The sequence below is a fragment of the Protopterus annectens genome, chromosome 4.part0, assembly GCF_019279795.1.
Source record: "Protopterus annectens isolate FY-2018-M chromosome 4.part0, PAN1.0, whole genome shotgun sequence".
NCBI classification, from domain to species: Eukaryota; Metazoa; Chordata; order Ceratodontiformes; family Protopteridae; genus Protopterus; species Protopterus annectens.
In genome coordinates this window covers 447,239,882-447,266,701 of record NC_056733.1, presented here as the reverse complement: position 1 = coordinate 447,266,701, position 26,820 = coordinate 447,239,882, and positions in this window count along the sequence as shown.

The following is a 26,820-nucleotide window of genomic DNA, read 5'->3' as shown; positions in this document are numbered from 1 at the left end:
GTCAGCCAGGTTCAAAAGGCAGGATCAGCCCATCACAAAGGCAAACTGGCTGGGAACAAGTGTCTGCAGGTACCCGATATCACTGCATATGCATCCCATACTGAATAATTCCATAGCTTAGCAGACCAGGCCGGTTATGCATATGATGTGGTAGTTCCCAGGGTCAGTAGAGGTGCCTCCTTAGTGGTGTGGGACCACTGTTGCTGTATGCCAGTGTCCAGGTGCATATCCTGTAAGCCAAGATTAATTATCAGTCTTATATGCGGTTGTATGTCCTCTTGGAGTGCATGTAGCACACATCCAGGGATACCATCAGGTCACAGTGATGCTGTGTGTTCTGCTTTGCTGAGGCGGCCCTCACCTGGACATGTGAGATGATAGGGAGGTTACATACAGCTGTGATAAGTATTTCAATTGGTGGGGGAGAAGGAGGGGGGATACGTGCACCGAACCTGTCTGCAAGAATGTTGCCAATATCTGTGTGTTTGGTGAATGTTAAGTAGGTGTGTATTAACGCAGAGCATATCTGAGGCATTTGGTCCATATGTGTAACATAACTGAAGAAGGCCTTGTGGTTATCCATAGTGTTTGTGGCCATTTCCCTCCCAGAGTAGGCCGTGGCCATTGTTATGAGAGACCGTAGCATAGTACCAGTGCTGACCACAGATGCCTTCCCTTAATGTGAATCTGCTCTGTCCTGCAGTAGTAATCATGTGCAGCTAACAGTGTGTTGGACTGCCATCTGGTTCATAGCCTGGCACACAAAACCCTCCCATACACAGGAAAACCACCTATCCTCCATAACAACACTGGCAATATGACAGTCTCAAGAACTGTCTTTATATGGCTGGACTGCATCCAGCCAAACATTGTGCGTGAGCATTACTGTAGCAACAACACACTAGTTGAAGGGTTCACAGCATGTGGTCACTGAATTGCAGTGGAATGACATGTTACCACTCCCACAACAGGTGGGAACATGCAGCACCTGTACATCGACTACATGTAGACTATATGGCCCAGACCAGATGTGTATCCCCTGCTGTAGGTATTTTACCATATACACCCACACTGTATAGACACATACCACGTGCGGCCCCTGCACAGTAAGACACAGTCATATTGGTATACATTGCAAATACCATTTATCCACTCGAGGCATGTGTCAGACATGGTAACTACTGCAGGTCACAGGTATTTATGTGTATGTGTCACACACATACATCATGTGTGCAATGCCGTTGCTGGTTTAGGCAATGGCATGCATTGTTATGCACAAAGACCCACACAAGGTCATAATGTGTGACACAACCACATGTGGCAGTTGTGGGTTACCAAAACATACCTATCTGTACTCTGACAATGGTAATAGACCCAGTAGCAGAGCGCACTATTGGCATTATCGGCCAACTAGCCCTATTTGGCTGTGCTGATAGTGTGGTGACATCCCCTGTGTTTACTGGGGGAATATGCAGCATCTGGTGTATTGTAGTATTTGCCAAAAGGATCTGTTCTCTCACACTTGCATTTACACACACCCTACTACCCCCACACACACACGCACACTTGCCATTTGCAGGATTCATACCCCTCCCTAAGTCACGACACGTGAGAAAGACGCATTAGCAAAGTGCACTATTCGGATTACTAGATGGTTCCTCTTCTCTGGCTGTACTTATAGGGTGCTGACATCATCAGTATTTTGAAAGGGTAATGTGCATCAGGTAGTGTGATCTCCTGATTGCCAAAACTAACATCTTTTTCATACAGAAATGCACACACACAAACTCCCCACATCCAAACACACTTGCCACTTACAGGTTTCAAACCCCTACCTAAATATGTTATGGCACTTGATAGTGACGCTGTAGCAGGTTGCTCTATTTTGATTACTAGCAGATGTCTCTTCTCCAGCTGTATGCATAGGGTGCTGTCATCATCACTGTTTGGAAAGGGTAATGTGCATCATATAGTGTGATCTCCTGATTTCAAAAAAGCACATGTTTTTTTTACAGCATTTCACACACACAGAGTCCCCACATCCAAACACACACACATGCCATTTACAGGTTTCAAACTCCTACCTAACTATATTATGACACTCGGGAGAAACGCAGTAGCAGAGTGCGCTATTTGAATTACTGGGAGGTTTCTCTTCTCCTGCTGTACTTATAGGGTGCTGACATCATCCGTGCTGAGATAGAGGAATGTGCATCCTGTAGAGTGCTTTCACAGATGCCAAAAGGGACATCTCTCTCACACAGACTTGCACACACACACTAACCTCCTCCACACACACTGAGCATTTGCAAGATTCAAACCCTACCTAATTATGCTATGACACGAGACGGACGCATTAGCAGAGCGTGCTATTCGCATTACTGGGAGGTTTCTTTTCTCCTGCTGTACTTATAGGGTGCTGACATCATCAGTGTTTAGAAAGGGGAATGTGCATCCTGTAGTGTGTTCTCCTAGTTGCCAAAAGGAATATTTCTTTCATACAGTCTTGAACACACACTAACCCCCTCCACACACACTGAGCATTTACAGGATTCAAACCCCTACCTAACTATGTTATGACACTCGAGATGGACACATTAGCAGAGCGCGCTATTCGCATTACTGGCAGGTTTCCCTTCTCCTGCTGTACTTATAGGATGCTGACATCATCAGTGTTTAGAAAGGGGAATGTGCATCCTGTAGTGTGTTCTCCTAGTTGCCAAAATGGATAGTTCTTTCATACAGACTTGCCCACACACTAACCCCCTCCACACACACTGAGCATTTGCAGGATTCAAACCCCTACCTAACTATGTTTTGACACTCGAGACGGACGCATTAGCAGAGCGCATTATTCGCATTATTGGGAAGTTTCCCTTCTCCTGCTGTACTTATAGGGTGCTGACATCATCAGTGTTTAGAAAGGGGAATGTGCATCCTGTAGTGTGTTTTCCCAGTTGCCAAAAGGGACATTTCCCTCTCACACACACAAACCCCACTCACCCACACACACACACACACACTGAGCATTTGCAGGATTCAAACCCCTACCTAACTATATTATGACACTTGAGGGAGACACATTAGCGGAGCACACTATCCGAATTACGGGGCATCTGCTCTGCACCTGCAGTATTTATAGGGTGCTGACATCTTTATTTCTACAGAGGTATGTACATGTAGTACTACCTGTCAGGTGGGGGATAGCATATATATGCATTTGCAGCCACCTACGTCAGGGTCAGATATGCACATCGCACTGGCAGGTTATGTTCTATACCATGCTTTGTGACCACAGGACCTGTAACACACAAAACAACCAGTCCAGAACACCACACCCACATCCAGGACACACACTTAGCTTCCCTGGGAACAGTGCCGGGATATGCAGGTGTTCACATACACCATTCCAGTTGTTAACATCAGGTATAGGCATATTGTGTGTGAGAACTACTCAGGCCTCTACCACTTTACCCTACAGCCACTACAATTTGTGGGTCCATGTGCTATGGCAGAACCACACACCACAGCCACATGGGGGAATATATATTGCACCTATCCATCTGCAATGTGGGTACTCACTGTTCCACACCAGAGGTAGACCACCATTGTTGATATCTGACCATACCCACCTTTCCCTGGACATCCATATCCCATCTCCACCACCAGGCAAGGTTGTCACTGCACACAAACTGTATTTAGCACAAGCAGACTCTACACTTGTGAAGACTGGGGTGGACGACTTCAGAGGACCCATGCTGGGGGACTATACTGGCCACTCAGAATAATCCTTGTCAATTGCATTCTATGAGCATGTGTACGGTTTGCATTGATCATGCTATCCCACATATACCCATGACTGCTCCACAACAAGACACCTGTCAGGTGTACACCAGCCATATATGAGCCGTACAACAGACAGAGTGAGCTAATACACTGCAGAGCTGTAGCCCACAGAGGGAGGACATCTGTGAACAGTTCTGGCACGGCACTTCATTCACACATAATCATTACAACACACTGTTGACAGTGAAATTGTCCAGAGAATGCAGATAGGGCTCCCCTCAGTCTGTTATTGACGGACACTTACTGTTAGAGATCCTCAGCAACCCTCTTCCAGCACACACCAACAACATGGCTGTGGCTTAGCACATTCAATCCCTGGGACCTCCACGGTGCCCCTGCTTGACAGAGGCACAGCTCACTAGCCTCACATGTTGCCTTATGTGACCTACTTTACAGTGGCACAGTAGCCTACTGTACTGGGGATGCAGATGCCAAGCACACTCTGGCTGAGCTGTCATTCCCTAGGGCAACAAGCCTAGTATTGACCTCTACACCCATATGTTCAATTGTCGGATGCACAATATTTGTTGTGCTGTTCTACTGTTTGCAGGTCTTTATTGCCATAGCATTCCCTGTTCCTATGACCAACTTGTGTATCTGTGGAAGATGTTTGCATTTGACGGCGATCCACTATATCACTTATGTCTCTGTAGTCATTTACTGTGTGCACTGGGCAGATTGCTGTGTTGTGGTTGGTTCCTGGACTGACACGTACAAATACCAGATATGTGTGGCCAACTGCTAAACGGAGATATGGCCCAAGTGTGTGAGCATGCCCAGTTCAGCCTTTCCATGGCATGTTGTCTGACATATGCCTCATTTATCAAAGTGTGCGAGCATGCCCAGTGTGAGCTTTCCATATGTTGCACTCTGAAGTCCACCACATATTTGGGTGTGTGTGAACTTCAACAATATCTCACGTTTATGGTTGTGTGTTGGGTGTCATGTTGTGTACTAACTGGCCAACTGCTTCGTGTCTGCCACAACAGGGATTATACTGTGCCTGCAGGGATTGCATGGGATACTTTGCAGACAGTTCTCAACATACTTGCATAATGACCTAACACTGTAGTACCGTATAGTGTACTGGTTCAGTACTTTCACTGTGGTGGACAGTATCCTGGGCTTTAGTCCTATGACTGCTTGACATCTTCATAGTGAGCACAACAGACTGTGTAGAGGCCAGTTGTGCACATATGACCATGTTGCATTATGTTCAGATATGGACTACCTACACCAGGCTCGTCCAACATTGGTAGTGCATTCCACAACATGGGTGGACATTGGCAAACACTAGCGATGTTCCCTAGGCCATTTCTGATGCTAGTCACAGGGTGTGTTTGTCCTTCGACACACATTGTAACTGGAGTTTGCCATGACATATGTCATGGTTAGTATACTGTGCCTCCTCTACCTCTGACATAACAGTGATACCCAGGGTTAGCCTACCATCTCCCATCCACTCATCAAGATTCCTCTTGAGGGGTGTCGATAAGTGACTCTCTGGCTGACCTGTACCAGGAGTTTACTGAAGAGTGGGGGTGCCTTCTGTGTTATGGATCATTCTGTACAGCTTGTCCTATGTATGTCCGTGCTGGGGTTTAGGTCTCTCATGTGCATAGCTCACTGCCATTCAGATTGTACAAGGTGCAGCATGTTCATTGATTCCAGGTTGGACATGGCTTCATACATCAGGCACAGCTTGCCTGTAGCTGGGCAGTATGGCAATGTGTGGGGCTGCAGTTTGTTTACTCAGGCAACACATGGCATCTGTTCATGCTCTTTGCTACTCTTGGTGGGGTACTGTTGTGGACTTTACAGTTGATGGAGGTGTCTGCTGAGGTATATCCCACAGGGGCTATTGTAGTCAATTGTGACGCTGATGGAGGATGACTGCAGAGCCACAGTGACATCCCCTTATCTACATCTGCCAACCTTCATGTTTGGGTGGGTATATAGTATATGTTTCTGTGAACACTACAGCCACATGTTTGTCCAGTGCAGGATATCTATCACCTTTTGTACTCAGGTCTCACATTACATGTTAGGTACGTCATGGGTTAACACCTGTGTGGTAATTTGTGGGCACTTACTGTATATCCACGGTGGTTGTCTATACACAGTTCTGCAATTAGCTTGCTGACATGGCTATGACTCCAGTTGTCTGTTTGTAGGTGGCCCTTTTGTGGGTTGCTTGTGTCAGCTGGGGGTTGGATATGGTGGGCTGTTTGTACTCCTCTGCATACATGTTCAGTCATAGTCCTTCCATGTTGGCCTATACCTATGGGACATATATACAGAACGGGGGGGAGCAGGACCAGGCCTTGTGGGATGCCACTCATATCTGCTTTGTAGTCTGACATGGATGCGGCATGTCTGACCATGTCAGTTCTGTCCTTGGTCTGGTTTGCAACCCCTCTACTGACATAGGGGTATATATTTAAGCTGGTGAACATATCCATACTGAACTCGTACGGTATTGTCTAGAAGCATGTGTACGGTCCAGCTACGTTGTGTGGACCACATTGCCCTCATCAATGACCTTAATGACTGCTTCAAATGGGTCAAACATGTTTAGGGGCAAGATCTGCAGTTAAGACAGCCACACTGTGTAGGGTCCAGTATCAGTAGGTCCACAATAGCCTTCTGTTTGTGGTACATACTGATCCTTTCCATAGCTGTGTAGACCAAGCTTGTCAGGATCCTGGGGTGGTAGTTTGCAGTATCCATTCAGGCAACACCATTGTTGTGAAGGACCACTGTTGTTGTACACTGCTCTTTGGGTACCTATCCTGTGGTAAGGCTGACATTGGGCAGTAGTGTGATTTGGCATTCCATTATTCTTGGAGTCCATGTTGGCCTCAGCCCAGGACACCATCACATACCTTTGCTGCTGTGTGTTTTGCTTTGCAGATGATGGCTGTTACCTCAGCAGCTGCAATGTCAGGGGACCAGCAGTCTGCTGGGATAGATATTTTGCACTCTGGGGGGGGGGTATTGGCACTGCACCTGTCAGGCTGTATGTTAGCAATATGTGTGTGTGTTTGGTATGTTGTTTGTAATATCTGTGTGATTTGGAGCATATCTGTGGATGCCCAACATGGTTCCTACCATCAGTTAGGTAAGCCTTGTGATTATCCATAGTGTCCTGTACATTTTGTATCTTCATAGGTTCATGGGTTCATACTAGGCTATCCACCCTAGGGCATTAGTAAGCCTAGCCAGAGTGTGTGTATCTTTCCCCTTGCTATGTTTCTATTATGGCCATTTATGAATTTCTTTACTGTGCCTCTGTCTGGTCGTGACACAGTGAAGACCCCCAGTATACATGTACGATCATCCATCCACTTGGCAATATTCCTGTTGAGGGGTGTCAGTGAGGGGCTCTGCCTAACATGGATTGGGATCCTGTTTCTGGGTGTGGGGAGCCTCTGGGTTATGCATCTGTCCCTCCAGCACATCTTATTTCATTATGTGTTGAGGCTGACATCTGTCACTCTCACAGCTCCAATGGCTTTGATTTCCTGTGGTGGAGCATGTCCATTACTCCTGTGTTGGACATGGCCTTGTACAACAGACATACAATGCCTCTGTGTAGGCAGTCTGTGACTGCATTCAGCTGGGGTGTCTACAGCCAGGCAGCATATGACATATATTTCACACCCTTTATCCTCTTGGTGGGGTAACTATGAGGTCTTCCGAACCGCTGCAGGTGTCACGTACGGTACATCCCATATGAGTCATTGTACTAGATTATGGGTCTGATAAGGGAACACTACAGCAGCACAGTGACCTCTGTTGATGTAGATGTGAATCCTTTCATGATACGGTGTCCAATATCGACAATCTTCCTAGCCACATTGGCATTGTGAGTGTCACATGACAGATTACTGTCGACTTGTGTCCCTAGGTCCCTGATTACTCCTTGCATACATAATGGTTTGCCACCTATGTGGTAATTTGTGTGTACCTTGTCTGGTATTTGGTGGGACAGTCATACTGTCTAGTGTCTTCAGGATGTCTGGGTGGAGTTATTGTGTGTGAGAGTGTGGTCTGTCACATGCTACAGACTGTACAGCAGTTTGGACTACACTTAGGTGCACATGGGTGGTCTCCGCTGCTTTGTGCATTGTCATTTACCTGGCCATATGGGTGTCTGTGCTGCATATGGATACTCCCCCTCCTTTGATGTTTTGGTCCAGGTGTTGGGGCCATAACACATGATATGTGGTATAACCTAGTAGTGCTGGTGTGCTATCACTAGGCTTGCAGCAGGCTTCTGTCACTGCACAGACATCGATGTTCTCCATAATGGGAAGTGCCTCAGGGGCATGCGTATTGCAGTTTACACATCTGGCATTGGTCAGCATTACCCTTATGTTTCCTACCACTTATGTTTTCTAGGGTGGTGGATAGTCTTTTTGGCCTTGCCTACATACGGCTCTATGGAGGTGGCAAAGGCCTTATCCAGTATCCAGACGCACAGGGGTAACAGGTGCAAGCCATCCTTGGAACAGCAGCATGGCTTGTCATGCTTGACATCTCAAGCAGACAGACATTAGACCCTCTTGGACTGACAGCTGTAACTGTGCCAGCTGTTAAACATGATCATTCTGTGTTTGTACTGTGGCATCATTCTTGGTGAGGGTTGGATGCTGCACACAGCCAGTGTCATACTGGCCTGGGGTACATACTCAGAGGGATCATCCATGTCTCTTTTCATGTAGACCAGGGAGGTACATCTCAGGTCATTCACACCAGCATGGACATTGAGTGCATCATATTTCTGCTTGCTTTGGGGTGACCTGCGTACTTGTGTTATGTGGCATTTTGTGACAGCCTACAGGCAGCTTACTCTACCCTTTCCCTTGTTCAGTCTGGTGAGTGGGACAGCAGTGTGTCTGCCTATACAGACACCTATTACAACTGTATCAGGCATGTTGTTTCTCCTTCTGGCCTGTGACTGTTTGGCACACCAGCTTTGTGTACTATTCGTTGCATGTGCTATGTTTGGAGGTTGTGGTTGCTTGTGATCTGCTTTGGAGGCTTCTGTTGGTGTGGCATGTTTGTAATTAGTGCCTCCGGGAATATTTTTCTGTGTTTATGTGTTTGGTTTACAGTTGTGGTAGGTCTATCTGGGACTGGGTTTGTGGTGTATGTGGTTACCTTCTCCTCCTGACTAGTTTTGACAGTACTGAGTTGGTGGAGCTCAACCTCTGGTTTGGATACATGGTTGCATCTATCACATATATTTGTATTCATTGGGGGGTGTTGTGGTTGTCTGTGTACTTGGGACAGGTGTCACATTGCCTCTGGATTCACAGATTCTACTTGTTGTGGCTGGACGTAGTGGATTGTATGTGTGGTCATATGTTATTGCCATACTACTGGTCAGTGATTACTTCCCTTTTTATGTTTGCTCTATCATGTGGTAGCTTCCTCATTCTCTTGCATGGTTTGGTAATGGCTGGAGTCCAGCATGCCAGATGCCTGCGTGTATGGCATTGTGTGTTGTTGTTATTTGTGATTGCATACTCCAAGCATTCCTGGCTGTGTTCATGGAATGCCTGTATAACATGTTCTGCGGTGTGTCCCATATTCTGCACTTGCACAGGGGCTTTCGTGGATTCAACATCAGTTTGGAGGGCTGCAACCTATGCTTTACACATGTTTTTCACTGTGGTATTCTGGCCAGGGACTGGGGTCAGGATGTGTATATCCAGTGTGATTACTCTATGGTCTGGTCTTACCAGTGAGGGATACACTTCTCATCTTGCCATCCAGTACACATGTTGCTGATTATCACATCCAGTATGCTTACCCCTCTTGTGGGAGTGGTACGTTGTTCCTGGGCATTTTGGTTTATGGATTCTGGGAACTTTTCTCCTACTGTGTTGGTGCTAGTATAATGCTCCCAGTGTATGTCTGGGTATTTTCAGTCAAGCAATATAATGTGGTTTGGGGGGCTTGATATATTCATGTATTCCAACATAGGCCAGGTGCAGTTCCTGGTATTAGGACAGTAATCTGCAGCAGGCTATATACTGGGAGGCGGTTTTAGCCATTGGTATTTGACCATGGCTAATCCATGCTGCTTCTTGTTGTGGTACCAACATGGGGGTGTGGTTATCCTTGACATTTATTGCTAGTCACCCTCCTTTTGTAGCTTATTCCATGTTTTGCAGCTGTACAGCACAGTATGAGGTGTGACCTGGTAGTGTTAGGGTGCCGATGTGAGCCTTGACCCAGTTCTCTATTACAGGACTGGTATCTACATTCTCCATACTGTGTGCGTTTACACTGCACACATCTTGCTGTTTAGACTTCTGGCATTGGGTAGCATTACATCTAGGTTCCTATCCCTTGTGGTACCTATGAAGGTGGGTTTGTGTTTTGAGACTTACCTATTCAGGGCATGCTGTGGGTACTGACAGCCTTTGCCAGTATCCATGGGGCATGGAATGATAGGTGCACGCCACCCCTAGCAGGTGGTGCATCATGTCATGCTCCGCATGTCTTCCCAGCCTGAAACACATTGGCTCCCCTTTGACTAACTGCATTATTTCAGCCAGTTATTGCACTTGATCAGCCCATCATCATTTTGTGGCTTCATGTTTGGTGAGGGTGGATGTTAGTCAGGGTGCTCAGGTGTGCATATAGTACATGGTGTTACATTACTTAACACATGGCATTCATGCCTCAGGTGGTGCTGCAGGGCTGCCTCTGTCGGATGCGCATATTACACTTCCGTGTACATGTTTGTGAGCAGGTCATGTCATTTTAGGCATCCATGTTATTATTTGAGTGAGTCAGAGGGGGTATCATTCCCAGGGTTCCTATTGAGCCAGTGTACGTGCTATGCGTTGCCTCTTTGCCAAGGCCAGGGCATACTGGGCACGCCTCCTTCTGCCTACTGGGGTAGGCTCAGGTTGTTCCTCCTCCGAGTCACGCTCTGCCTGTGATGGCCTTGGCAATGGTGGGGGGCTGTTTGGCCCAGCCCTATGCTGGTCCTGCTGCAGCTGTTTTCGCAAGATCATATTATGTAGCATAGCACATACAATGACAATTTGGGTACATGTAGTTGGTGTGTACTGCAAGGCTCCACCAGATGTGTCCAGACACCGGAACCATGACTTGAGCAGCCCAAACACATGCTCTATTACATTACGTGTTTGTGCATGTGCCTCATTATGGCGTTCCTGTTCAGGTGTGTGTGCGTTTCTGATGGGTGTCATCAGCCACGGTTCCAGTGCATAACCTGCATCCCCCACTAGGTGTCCGTGTGGGATGTCTCCATTGGCAAATGTCTGGTACAGCTGCGTCAAATACCAGATGTGGGAATCGTGGTAACTCCCAAGGCAGCCAGCACACACATTCATTATTATGCCCTGGGCATCACACACGACCTGGCAGTTGATGGAGGGGAAGCCCTTGCGGTTAATGTAGGCCCTACCCCACTCACCGGCTGGTGCTTTGATGCGTATGTGCGTGCAGTCTATTGCACCCACTACCTCAGGGTATTCCGCTATTTGCTGGAAGAGACGCATATTGCTGGCCAATACCTCACGGGCATTGGGGAAACATACATGATCACCAACATGTGCTGACATGGCATCCAGGAACTGCTGCAGTACCCTGGAGGCTGATGTCTGTGATATCCCCATCATATCGCCAGTTGGTCTCTGGAAGGTACCTGTTGCTAGTATTCTTAGGCCAACACATACCTTGGTTTCCACTGGGATGGGTTCCCCTCTGTTGGTTCTGTGTGTGAGGCATGGCCTGCACAGCTCAACAATTTGCTGCAGGAGCTCTCTGTCCACTCTATAGTGCTCTACTATCTCCAGCTCATGTAACCCGTGGCAGGTGACCCTGGGCCTGTACACTCTTCTCCGTCTCCTCACTGTGGGTTGTCTGGCACCATCTGCATTGTCACCACTCTCAGCAAGTCGCCTATGTCTCATTATGACAGCTATGGCAGCCCCTAACATTTCTGCTCTGAGTGAAGCTTTTTCAGTTTTCACTTCTATTAGCTTACTTCTGTCTTGCAGTGTCTCTTAAGAGAAACATCCTGCACTACTGTTTGCAGAGTTTTAAGTGCTGGGCTGGGCTACTATTCTGCCTGTGTAATTGCCTGCTTCTAATTGTTTTCACCTGCTAGCTTCAGCAGTTATCCCTGCTAGCTTCCTATTAATTCTGTTGCTTCCTTTTTCCTTTCTGTTTCCTCAGGGGGGAGCAACGTGCATACCAGCAGAAACACGCTCACAGTGGCTTACACGTGCGCACACGTGCTTACACGGTTCAGAATCTACTTATTCGGGTTAAAACGCGTGCACACCCATGCAAACACTGTTACACGTCTGCCAACAGCCTCCAACATGCTCAGCCTGCCCTACACGCGCGCACACCAGCGCAAACAGTGTTAAACATCTCCCAACACGCTCCCACATGCTCAGTCTGCCTTACACGCGCGCACAATGCCCTACTCACGCTTCATGGCGTGCACACGTGCGCATGCACGCCCAGCAAGACACTTTGGTGTAAGTAACAGTGTACACCTTCCATTTCTTGACTTTGCCTGACTTATCTAGTGGCACACCTCTTTCCATGATCTGTGTCTGTCATCTGTCATGTTACACTGACCTCCAATGAACTGCATTTCTTTCTACCATTCCCCCCTGTGATGTCACCTATCTCCTACTCTATTCCTCCCCCTTATGTATCTCTTACACTACTCAGACTGTGCTCATTCGCTATGTGACTGTGAGATTCAGTATCCTAACCCTCATTTACATGAGATTGCCTACTAATGCTTAGTTACATGTCTTAGACTCAGCTTCCCCCCTTAGCAACCACTACACGGTGGCCATGTTGTTTTTGGTCTGCTGGTTCCTGCATTGTCATTCCATGTATTGCATGAAACCCACATTTGTGGGTTTATAACCTTCTTTTATGTTTTATACAGCGCAGCCCGTTTGCTGGTCGCTGCGCTGGTTTAAACATCGGCGATCAAAAAAAAATTATATTTTTATTATTTTTGCATCGGGTTACCTTGCCAATGGCCACATATTTGGCCATTGGCATGCTGCCTGAGACATATGCACCCTTTATTTGGAGCTGACATGGCTCCGTTGTGGAATTTGCAGAAACGTACTCAGTTGTCAACTGAGTACATTTCTGCAGCTAAAACGTCTCTTACACAGACTGGTTTCTGCTTCATGGATCACTAATATACCTCATTTGCATACCTTTCGGCTGCAAGTGAGGTATTTAGCATGTCCACGCCCAGTCCGTGTAAGAGACGTTTTAGCTGGTCTCTTACACGGAGTTTAGGGCTGTTCCTGGATCGCGAGGCTTGCATGGAGTGTTACACGTCTCTTACACTCCGTGCAAGCCTTCGTGAATCCTGCCCAATGTCTTTCTGATATTAGCATGATGTCCATTCAAATTCTCTGCTTACTTCTGGACATGCGCATTATTTGATTAGTTGTTTCAATCTTTCAGCTTTATTAAAATTTATAGATGTGTATTTCTGAGGTTTCTGTCTCATCTTTATGAGTTTCGGTGTTATTGTATTTCAATCTACTAAGTAGATCTGTATATATATATATATATATATATATATATATATATATATATATATTTTTTTTTTTTTTTTTTTTCTAGCAACGTGTGAGCAAATCTATGTAACTGAAAAATGCAATCATACCTTATCAGGATCAGTATTCTTCTGTGTAGAAAAATCCAAAGTAATAGCAGTCTTCTTTTGTGTAGCCCACATATACAACTCTCCTCACCTTCAGATTTTAATATACACTTACATACCCGCATACATTTGAAGGACAATGATACAAAATGCCAAACTCAATTGGTATGGTTTTTGAGTTTGTGCACTAGTAGTAAAATGCATGTCTCAGATTGCTGTTCAGATAAGAAAGGAATGAACACCATTTAAGAGAAGACAGTGCTGCATTGCTGCAAACAATAGTCATAAACAGTTGTGGCCAGTTATTGTACTAAATCTGCAATTAATACATGTACAAACAACTGAGAGTCTACAATTTCATATGTGTTATTAATACTGTAGATGAAATGGAACTTGCTTGTGTGCACAAGGATTTGTATTTCTGCATCAAAGCTGTTTCTGTGGCAAAGCAGCTAAGATACCCTTACTTTGTTTTGTATGTTCATTGGTCTGACAGTTCAAACCCAGATTTGTGTTAAAATCTTTAATGTGTATTAACATTTCTTCTGAAATGTTGTTTATGTGTTTTTTTTAATAGTACTATTTGCACAGCTTAGCACAAACACAGTGAAATGGAAAAATCAAATATATTTCATGTAATGTACTTGTATGATAAAGACTACATAAACTACAATTGGAAATCACATGTGTGTGTAGCACACCTGGTAAACACAATCAAACACGCAGTATATGAAATCTGTAGAGCATGGTTCAAGTCTCACATTTGTTTCTTTAAGGATGAAACCTAATAAACACTGGTCTCAAGAATAAAACAAGGTGCACTTCTCCTCTCATGCTTGCACATTGCTTACCTTCATGCAGACTTAGCTTAGTGATCCACACATGAATCAGACAGAACACCTGCAGACGGAAAGTAGAGAGTACTCAATTCCAAAATGAATACATTGTTGAATTTTTTTCTTGCCAATATGCAAACCCACTAAGTGGTTTTGAGTAGTGGTCAGCAACCATCCCCAACACCTGTAGGCCCAGAATACCTGCAGACAGGATGCAGATAGTAGACACTTTCAAAATGGATATATTGTATCCTGTATGGTTTGTCACTGTGCAGACATGTTAAGTAGCATTGAATGGCAGTCAGCACACATACTTAATAGTGCATATGAAAATATACATGTGTTTCTTTTCTGTTCCTGTGGCATCAGATGTAAGTGTCGGGCTGCAATACAGGTGAGTCTAGGTTCTAGGTTCTCCCAATGTTTTTAATGCTTGTCCACTCAATTTTTGAAAAAAAAAAATAAAAATTAAAATATAATTATAAATAATGAGTATGCATAGCAGTGGTTCTCATATAATCATATGGATGACAAAGGGTATAGTTAATATTATGTTTCTGTAATTTTAATTGTCTTCTCTGACTTTGGATGGGCTTCAGACCTCAATCATACTCATACATACATACATGAATGTATAAACTAGGACCTTGTCAGGTCACAAACCTATATGTTTAACCCATTAATCTGTCATGTATTTTCATATAATTATAATAAGCAACAAATACCTCTTCTGTGGCAAGGATGAAAGTCACCTATGTGGAAAAATATGTTTTGTATCTAATGCACAGGTTTGAATCCCACATTGCACAAATTAATTTTATTAGCATGTAAGGCCACATCAAAAATGTGCCAGGTCATATAATTTATACCCCCAATACATGTCATCAAAGTTGAATCAAGTAACAGGTACAGATACAGGAACCCAAAGCAAAAGTAAATGTCAGTTGTCACATTACCCTTCTTAGTTCATAAACTGCTTTCTTTTCTGATTGGCACTGTTGCTCTTTTTTAATCCTGAGCAAACTCAGATGGCATGGTTGTTTGGGTTTGTGCCCTAGTAGTAAATGTTATAACATGCATTGGTGGGAAAGCACTGTTAACTATTGCTGTTTTTTGTGATCAGACATATTTGGAGGTAGAACAGAAGGTGTCCAATTTAGGGCTCAAATCTGGGGTGTAGAGGAGTCCAGAGTCTTTATTGGACTCCCTGTAAAGTGCTGCAGCCAAAGGCCCTTGTAGGGGGCTATACCAGCTTTCAGTAGAAGTCTGAGGTGCATGGAATACTCTGGCCAAGGCTGTCTACAGTGCGACTGGCATTCCAGGCACTGGATAACAGTGCAGGAAACATTTTCATGACTTCAAAAGTCACAAGCAGGATACACTCAACCATTGGCTGGCTGAGTTTAGGACTACTGACATCCTGCAGTTGTGTAAGTATACAGATAAAGAGAATTTAAACTAGACAGACAGCAGCATATTGGTAAGACTGATATGCATTATGCTCTTCTATTATTCTCTTCTTTTTATTCCACAGCCAACCAGGAGATAATGGTAAATAGGGAGGCCCATGCTAAGCATGTAAGATATTGCTCTTCTATACAGTATTAGCAAATTAGGTATGCATATCCTAACTGTAAAATTAAGCATGCATGCTTCAGTCTGTAGCACAAGACAGCTAAAGGAGTCAATTCTAATACTACAGTCAGATTTTGGGGCTTCATATACCACAAGTAACAAATATATAGACAAATTTAAAAATATTACATGATAATTTCAACAGAAGCAACATAAATGCCCTTTTGTTAACTTAATCTGTATAATTTGACCAAACATATATGTAATATATGTATATTGTAAAGATTACTTTGAGCAATCATCAGTTATAGTTTGTAGTTGTTAAGAAGGATACTTAAATGTAAAAGTAGAAATAAGTTCTTTATATTGTAATAATTCATTGTATGTCACATATTATGGTACTAATTATCTGTTTTTTCCTCTTAACCCAACCCTTATCTCTTTTTTTATTTTTATATTTGTGGTCACAACAATTTCATGTCATCCATTTCAGACAACTCACAGAATGTCTTACAGCACAGTGAGGTAGGCCAATGGCTGTGGCTTAGCCTGTGCCCACTTCGCTGATTCCTCCACATTTGGGACCCAACCTGGCAATACTGCCTCTGCTGCCCCTGCACTACCTGGACCCTCTGCATCAGGTAGCATTACCCCTGCAGTTGGGGCTGTGGCACCATCTGGAGTAGTGATGGAGGTGGGGATTTTGTCTCCTGCCAGGATTTGCAATGCTTGATATGTAAGGCCATGCAAAACACCATTGTTCCATGCTTTGTTGTCACTTCTCTTTGTTGAGTTGACAGTCCAAATTCAGCTAATATTCTGGACATATTTTCATTTTACACTGTTTAAGAATGGGTAGCTGTGGTTCTTTCCTATCTCCCTCCTGCACATTCTTATATTCTTTCGCTTTGTTCTTTCCCCTTGCTTTCCTCCATTTCATCACTTTCCTATCTACCCCATTTTAACATCCATAATCTGGTCAAAAAATATAATTACACACCACACACATAAGTGAAAAAAAAAATCAATGAAGCCTTTCACCATTTTTTCTCTGTCTTTGCGTGGAGTTTGGCATTTTGAACCAATACCGAGCAATGGTAAATGGCTCTTCATTGGTGTGATTACCTCCATACAATGCTGCTTGAACACACTGCACTAAGGTAACACACAGTAAAAGTAGCATAAACAACTATTTCATTGCATTCTCAATGCATATTTAAAAGTATTAGATACACCTAGATATGAATCCAGTATCATTTGGGCTGAAAGGAAGTATCTCAATGCACTTACACCTGCTACCACAGTGTCAGCTAAGCAGAATTTGAATATCTTGACAGTCATACATAGCTACCCATTCATTTTTACAGGGCTCCCAAAATCTTCTCTCAAATATTCATTGATGATGTCATCCATTGTAAATTGTCTGACAACAGTGTTAAAGTCAGGCATGTGCAGTGGCGCTTGAATTAAGTACTGAGTTCTGTAGCTGGTGGACCTAGTTAGGAAGGGATTCTATTCACACTTTGGTCAACTTCTATGCATAGGTGTCTGTGTCTGTTCAAGAGAGTGCAATTGCATATTCTATAGTCATCAGTACAATCCCATGGAGTACAAATATTTTGACAGTTGTACATGCATATAAATCCATTTAATTCAAGCTTCTCAACATCTTCTGTCAAACATCCAGTGATGATGTCATCCACTATAAATTGTCCTGGACTATTGCAAAGTCAGACTTGTACCTTGGTGCTTGCATTAAATGCTGAGTTGTCTAGTCAGTGTACTTAGGTAGGGGATCTAGTCTCACTGTAGTCAACTGGTGTTTGTGTGTCTGTTCAGCTGGTTGACATTCAAGAGACCATTGTACACCTGCATGTGGAACACTGTTATTACCATCCTCGTCTCACTAGACAAAGCTGATGTCATCACTTATAAAGTCCTAGACACCTCCCAACATATTATGTTTAGCATACAATGATGCTATACTCCATAAAGTACAACATGACAATGTTATGCTCAGACACATGTGGTGTTGCTACTATGATATAACATGGTACTCATTTTCTATACATATATAGGTGTAAAACTCAAATCAGGCCCAGTCTATTGCTGTCTATGAGTGCTTGGTGGTGCATTATGGTCATTGTATGATACTTGGAATCGCTCTTCATTTCACTACTAGTCAGGGAACCCTTCACGTAGCACCATGCATTCATCATCCTCATTTTTTCCTATGGCCACATGACATCCTTCCTGCAGAGGAGAGGAGAATGCCCTCATGTTAAATATTCATACACACATCATAAAGCAGAGTCCTTACATGAGCCTCTGCATGCTATCTCCAGACCACTGCATGTGTGATTGCTAACTTTCTCATGGTGTGATGCACATGTCCCATATAGACAGTGGCAGGATGTAATTGAATCCAACAAATATACACATATGCACAATACTCTTACTATTGTCCATGATATATATTTAGGGATTTTTTTTCATGGTATAATAATGGCTAGGATGTTATGTGATGTTGGCCATTAGGCTAATAATGTCCTGTGACCCTATGAACAGTTGACATGTTAATGTTGCTGTCATTGACGTGCCATATTAAGGTGTGGATGTACAGTATGGATTCAAGAGAGTCTTACAATTTGTGATGTGAGCTAATGTATTGATGGCCATTGCTGCCATTGCAGTACATTCTCTTTCTGTAAAAGCTGTAGGTAGTAATGTGCTTCCTGAGAACTGGTATGATACACTTTTATGTTTATGTTTGACTTATTAGGGCATGTGTTGCAGTGGAGCATCTACATACCATCATTAAATGTTCTGTGACAGACATCAATATTAATTCATATTGATTACATGGCTACATAAGTCCTGTCTCATACACATGTTGCTATGCTGTAATATACAGAATGAATGTATTGCATGTTTTGATGCAATTGCAATCTTGTGGAATTTATTTTATGTGCAGTTGTGTTGCTATACCTGAGGATTATTGAGGTGGTCAGCAGCACCATTGGGTTACTATTAGCATTTCCATTGGGAAATGCTAGTTATATGTTCATAAATTCATAGAAGGTTATTAGGCAAGCAGCTGAGAGCCCTTACAAGCCTTGCCATGTTAATCTAGAGTTGCCTCAATTGCCTTTGGTTAGATGGGCGTAATTCACAGAGCGTGTCAATGATAAACACCAACTACTCCTGTACAAGAAGGACATGGATGCCACCAGGGTGTGAATTTGCAGTCCAGGTTTTGCTTGAATAGGGACAATGAGGAGCTCTGCTTCATGTGAATTGGAAGTTTATTTCAGAGTAGCATCAATCTCTCTGAGATATATCTGTCTCTCCAGCATGTTCTGTTAATGTCACAGGTTAGGTTACAATCCCTAGTATTAATGACTCTTTGCCATTTGAATTGCAGTTATGCAGCATATCCATCAATGCCGGGTCAGATACTGCCCTATAGGCCAAGCAGAAGTTGCATCTCAACAGCCTATATGATACAGAGTACTGTGACAGGGCTTTCAATCTATCCACATAGGTCATGGTTTGGAGGCCCTGTGTTTTCTTGGTGAGAAGCCTCTGTGGTCTCTCCAGCTGCTGCAGTCATCTAGTGACGTACATGTAGAAGAGAGCATCATACAATATTAATGGTCTGATGAGGGTCAAGTACAATGGCGTTATAACATCCTTATACCTGGATGTGATGCCCTTAATTATGAGATGTGCAACATAAAAGGCTTTACTTACTACTGTGAACAAACGGTGGTCAAAAGATCAGATTGCCATCTGCCTGTGTTCCCAGATCTCACACCACTGGTATGAACTTGGGGGTGGTGCTGTCGATATTTCAATTAGCCCGGGATTTCCACTTTGCCAAAGGGGATAATAATAATCCAATTTTTTGCATTTAGTTTTAGACTGTGTCTTTGGTACCATTCATTTTGTCTGTGTTAGCCCCTCTTGTAATATGTTAACATCACTGGGGGACTTGGTGGTTGCACTCAATTTGCAATCATCGCAAACTTCGCAAGCCAAATGTGGTCTACTTTGGCCTGGACTTCCAAGAAATAGATTCCAAATAGTAAAGTGCCCAGCACAGATCCTTGTGGTACACCACTGGTGATGGGTCTACTGGTAGAGGTGGAGTCACCAACTTTGACAGTATGTGTTCTGTCAGTGAGTAAATTGGCTACCCATTTAGTGATATAAGGGCTAATCCCCAGCTGGGAGAGTTTCCCAACAATACCTGAGTGGGGGATTGGGTCAAAAGTCTTGGCTAGGTCAAGATAGGCAGTATGCACTGTCTTACCTTCATGCAGGGCTTTGGTGACTTTCTCAAATAAGTCTACTAGGTTTAGTAAGCATGATCTACTCTTAATGAAGCCAAACTGGGTTGGTACTAGAGTCTGAAGGTAACCTATATCCTTGTTAAAAGGTGCAAGCTGATTATTTCCATGGCCTTGCAGATTATGCTGGTTAGACTTATGGTTCTATATTTACCAAGGTTGGTTGATGCCCCCCTTTGTGGAAGGAGATTACAGTTGCTGTTCTCCACTCTGCTGGAACAAAGCCAGTTGTCAGGCTATGGTTAAAGAGAATGTCAAGTGGGCCTACAAGGTCCTGTTTTAGATTGCTTAATAAGCAATTTGGAATGTTATCTGTTCACATTGAAGCCATGTTTTTGGCCTTGGAGAATGCAAATATGATCTGATCCCTGGAGATACTAAGCAGAGGACTGGTGTCAGGTATGCTTTGAGGTATGGTTGGTGGGGAAAGGGGGGTGGCGTTTGCACCAAATCTATCAGCTAGCAATTGGCAATTTCCTTAGGCATAGCATGAGAGGTACCATATACTATCAGTCTGGCACATAACTGGGCATTCCATTTTAGATTTCTGACATAATTAAAGACTGCCTTATGATTATCCTTAGCTAGGGATGCTATTTTACCTTTGTAATTAGTTTTACAGGACTTTGCAAGATTTCTGATTTGCTTGTTCAAACTATGGAGGAAATTCTTGCTCTGCTGAGTCAGTTCCATCTTGTTCTTAGACATCAGTTTCTTCCTTTTGTTATATAATCTGTTTATACTTGAGGTCCACCAGGGTGGCTTGTTTTTTCGGAAGGACCTAGTTTTAATCTGATCAGGAACAGCCAAGTCTATACAGTTGCATAAGTGTTTATACAGGGCATTTGTGTACACCTCTGCATAGGCGTCATTTGTGTATGTGATTGTGGGGGGGTATAACACTTTTTTATATTATTGCTTAATAGGCTGTAGTTTGCTTTGGAAATGTGTTTTAGTTTTTTTTTTTTTTTTTTTTTTTTTTGCTACTGTGGTGATGACAGGTTCAATAGTTACTGGAATCAGACTGATTTATTGTCCAACCTTACTAGGGAGGGCATCACACAGGGGGGAAGTGCAGTATGTCGGTGAGTACAATGTCTAGAATATTTGAGCCTCTTGTGGGGGTGTAGACTATCTGTTCCAGAGCATTTGTATTGACAAATCCAGGAACCTCTGGATGAGCATGTTCATGCTCATGTATGTTACCCAGTGGATGGAAGGATAGTTGAAATATCCAAAGAGTAAGGTGTTGGGCTGTATAGTGTTTGACTCCAGTATGTCCAGGTAGGCAGTGTGCTTTTCTTGGTTCACGGTGGGGGACCTATAGTTAGCAATGATGTGGTAGGGTATTTTGCCTATTGTTAATTGGACATTGAGTAGTTCAAGAGAGGCGTACTGTTTGACTAGTCTTGAGGTGTACTTGGCTTTGTATGAACCACAAACAACTCATCTATACTGTTCCTGATATGTCATCAGCCCACTCTAAAACAGCTTACCATGAAACACATGTAGGCATAAGTTTCATAAGTGATGTAAGCACGTGACATTGGTAAAGTTGTATGACAGTGTGTATAGCAACAATGTGTGGGATGTGATGAATGACCAAGGTTGTATTTGGATGTCTTTTCACAAAGCATTTATTCCAATGTATATGAACTATTAAGTGGAATACATAACTAGGCATAGATCTGTGTGTGGGTTCCACCAGACATGCCAAATTGAAGGTAATAGACAATCCACTAGCTGACAGTTTGTCACAGATGTCAGCCCCCTGTCACCACTGGCTATCAGCCAAAATATACATGCAAACATTACTCAGTTTATTTTCTCAGGAGGGTAGCTCATCTGTGTGCCCTCTATGGTTAATAACACAGAATCAATGGACCATGACAACATCACAGATTGCCTATAGCATGACTTAAAACCTGAGCCATGAGACACAGTTTGATTAGTATTTCAACACAGTCTCCAGACAGCCTATCTTCCCATAGAATGGTGCACATCAAGATGCATTCTTCTGAATGGGGGGGGGGGCATCACATAATGTATGGAGTTATAGACCCATCCTGACTCTCCTCATCTGTGAGGTAGGCCAAAGAGTCATCATGGACCTTCTCTAAAAGGACACAGGTAATATTCTGAGTCTGTACCAAACCCACATTTGATTTGTTAAGGCTACTTCGTATTTGTTACATCTGTTCAGTCTCTTCAAGAACATTACCAAGTGGATGCTTGATGACAACACTATCACCCTGTGTAAGTTGACCAGGCCAAGACATGTGACACAAATCCACAGTCAGGTATTACAGAGAAACTGTCTCACGTGGCCATAAACACCAACGTCACCAAGTGGCTAGGTAACTGGATCCCATATGTCACAGATAAATATCTTTCAGTGTGTGTGAAGTCACTGCTATCTAGAGTCCAGTGACCAGGTCCACACCTCAGTGATATGTGCTAAGCCCTTTCCCATCGATTATTTAAGTCTCAGATATCAAAACTGACTTACACATCCTTTCTCCAACCAGCTTTGTGGAGGACTGTAAACTGTGGACAATCATGGAATCCAAGTGTGGTATTGGTATAATGCAGACAGTATCAACACAAAGGATTGCTTCCACAGCCATTGGGACACAGTAGGTGAAGAAAAATCATGGGGGATTATTTCCATTATGAAAGCAAATACACCAGATAATTTCAATACAGGCAGCACACCCCTATGAGCACACAAAGTTGTATGTGACCTGTGTACTCAAGTAGATGGTATGCAGAAGGTCCGCCAGCATGTGCCCACAGTGGTTACCACTCCCGTGAATGTAGCACAATGCCTGAGCATGTATGGGACATCTACATCAAAGGGCATTATAATTCCTTTCTTCTCAGAGCTCATCACACCAATAATTGAGTACAATGCATCCTTTTGCAGTGTACCTCCCAACACATCTTTGATGGATGAGTTACTCAAATGTACCACTTTTACCACAGTGAGCTCCCACAAATTGTATCAGCCATACATAAATATTCTTTCTAGTGCATAAACATTAGGGTATGACAGTGAAGAAACCCCTTCCAGGTGTTATACAAGACAAATATGTGATGCATGTTCCTGTGATGCACACAGTAAATACATAGCTAATAAACAACATTGATGGCATGGGTTACATTCCTGAAAGTGTGGATTGCTTGTAATTTCAAATACAAGTATAACGGTGTACAAACATTAGGGTACAACAGTGGAGAAACCCCTTCCAGGTGTTATACAAGACAAATGTGTGATGCATGTTCCTGTGATGCACAGAATAAATACATAGCTGATAGATAACATTGATGGGATGGGTTACATTCCTGAAAGTGTGGATTGCTTGTAATTTCAAGTGTAATAGTGTCCCTTCTAAGCAACTCTATTAGGAAGTTGTGTTTGGTTCCCCTCAGAGATTGCTGACAAATCATATTAGTTGTACAAGTGTGTTCTTCCAGAACCATCTATGATCACTCACAATCACATATGTTATGTCAAAGACATTGGATTACTGGTGACATTATTGTGATAGTGTCCATGATTGTGTAGAATTCTGTCTGCTGTTGTCCATCAGCCTGTTACTATGTTTTCTGTGTGATATTACATTCATATTCAGACAACTCATTTTGCACAGCTCCACAATATGCACCTAATCCCTATTGTATCTACTGTCCCTGATATATGTCCTGCCCATTGATCATGTCAGGATGCTTATATCACAAATAATCTTCTCCACTGATACGTCCCCTTGTGTGACAGTCACATAATATAGCAATAACCCACACCTGGGTGTGGGTAATGATGGATTTACCCATGGTTGGTGTGGTTTGGTCACGAGGGCAAAGCCCGAGTGGCCATACAAAGACAGCTGTGGGTAAATCCAGCATTACCCACACCCAGAAGTGGGTTATTGCTATTATACAATGATAATATTTAAGAAAAAAAATAATAACTTTTCTTAAATAATGGCATTGTATAATGCCTCCTTGCTGCCCTTCCACAGCTGTCTGGTATTCTGCAGCAGTTCTGATTTACTGTGCATGCGTATGCTTATGCAGTACATCAGAGCTGTGGACAAAAGCAATAGAGAAAGCAAGATCTCCATTGCTTTTTACAAATTGTCTCGCTATGTTAAAGGAGTTTAACATAGCGAGACAGCTTTAAAAAAAAAATGGAGAATGTCTGTTGCTTTTTTTAAAGTTTTCTCGCTATGTTAAACCCATTTAACATAGTGAGACAGTTTTGAAAAAAGCAACGGAGAAAGCAAGATCTACGTTGCTTTTTAAAAAGTGTCTCGCTATGTTAAAGGAGTTTAACATAGCGAGACAGCTTTAAAAAAAGCAACGGAGAATCTCCGTTGCTTTTTTTGAAGCTGTCTTGCTATGTTAAACCCATTTAACATAGCGAGACGGCTTTAAAAAAAGAAATGGAGGAAGGAAGATCTCAGTTATTTTTTTAAAGCTGTCTCGCTATGTTAAACTCATTTAACATAGTGAGACGGTGTGTAACAAGCAACGGAGCTCTTGCATTCTCCGTTGCTGTAAAAAAAGAGTTATACTAATGGAAATAGTCTGGGCAACCGGACCTTTTTCCATTACTATAACTCTGATTTACAATGCGCATGTTGACCAATCAATGTGCACGTTTTGGAATATTAATGGGGGGTGGTTGTATAATATACAATAACTGTGCAGCTCATACTGTATTATGTTGATATGTGATTAGTGTTCATCCAACTGTCTCCATTGAGATGCCTTCATCTGCTGTACATTACCAGGTTTCACTTGTCCTTTTCCCTGTGTTCATTCCTACAATTCATCAGTGTGCCTCTTTTCAATGCACATACTTCCCTTTACTATTTATAATGCAGTTTATGTACTCTTACTGATCATTTAAACAAAACTTTTATTCAATATGCCTGAAACAGGTTTCCACCGTACTCTGCACTGTATACACTTTCATGTAATGGGTTGGAACTATATATATTGCTGGATTAATAACCCTGGTAGTCATTGCAGCTTTTCACACAATCCTGCAGACCTAGTTTGCCCATAGGTAAACAGGTGCACTTGTCTGCAGGTGTCTGTGTTGCTTTACCCAGTTTCCTGGCTGGCAACACTTTTGCTTGCCATGAAGCCCCACTTGCTTATGTTTAAACATGGGGTACGGCATGCATATGCAATTTCAGCTGCTGCTCACCACACAGACACATAAACTCCATGTAGGCTTAGCATGAAGCCTAGATGGAGTTTATTGAATACCCAGGAATATATTGACAACCTTCCATACAAATGGTTTTCTAAGTAAACAAGAATGAAATAATAAAATTGTTTAATATCCTTACAGGAAACTACCTAAAACACACGATGCAATGTAATGGAACCAGTTTCTGAAGTTGTTGATTCTAAAAATTAACAAATTGGGACAACAGTATGATTCCAGTATTGATACTGTTCTGATTTTATATGACCTGTAAAAAGGAGTTTTAGAAAAAGAAGGTATTTTTCTAATGTTTTTATATTTGCTTTCTTTACATGGTGAGCAACAGGATCTTGGTTTTATAGCTTTGCAAGAATGGTTATTGGAACACACGAAACATAACACTGCCACTATGAGTTATCTAACTAATATAGCAGAAAATGTACTTACAATACTATTCACATGCTTAATAAATTATACAAGCATTTGCAAAAAGCTTGGTTTTACCATTTACTTACATTTGCATATTTATGCTGTTTGGGAACATTTATAAATATCCTCTCCTTACAGATCAGCAGGGTTAATTAAATGCTATAAGTGGTTGATAGCATTTTTTATTATTTTGCAAACATGAGTTGCAAGTTATTCTTTTTAACAGCACATGGATTATGACAATGAATGTGAAACATGATTAGAAGTAAAGAAAAGTTTTGACCAGGTAATTACAAGGTTGAGAATGTGATTTATTCTTGAATATGTATATGGAGTCATGCTATTAGTTGCTATATGAGGCACAGTGTTAATAGTATACCAAGTTATCAGTTTATTTGTGTATTTAGAGATATTACACCAGAAACAATTCATAAAAAATAATACTGTGTGGAAGGCTGTTTGTATATATATATATATATATATATATATATATATATATATATATATATATATATATATATATATATATATATATATATATATGTGTGTGTGTGTGTGTGTGTGGTGTGTGTGTGTGTAACATATATATACAAAAATGCATCAAAAATGCATCACCAGTACATGAGAATCCTAAGACATGATGAGGCTGCAAAAAGCAGCAAGAGACTGGAATATTGTTGTAATCGTGTTTGCAGACATAACTCAGCAGCACTAATGCAGTGCTCCCTTGGCAGGCACTGATTAACATGGCAGGGGCAACATGATCTCTAATACCATGAGAGACTGCACACTTAGCCCACTATATCTACACTGCTAGGATATGGGGGTATACAGTGGGGAGGGGGTTAATCTATATGC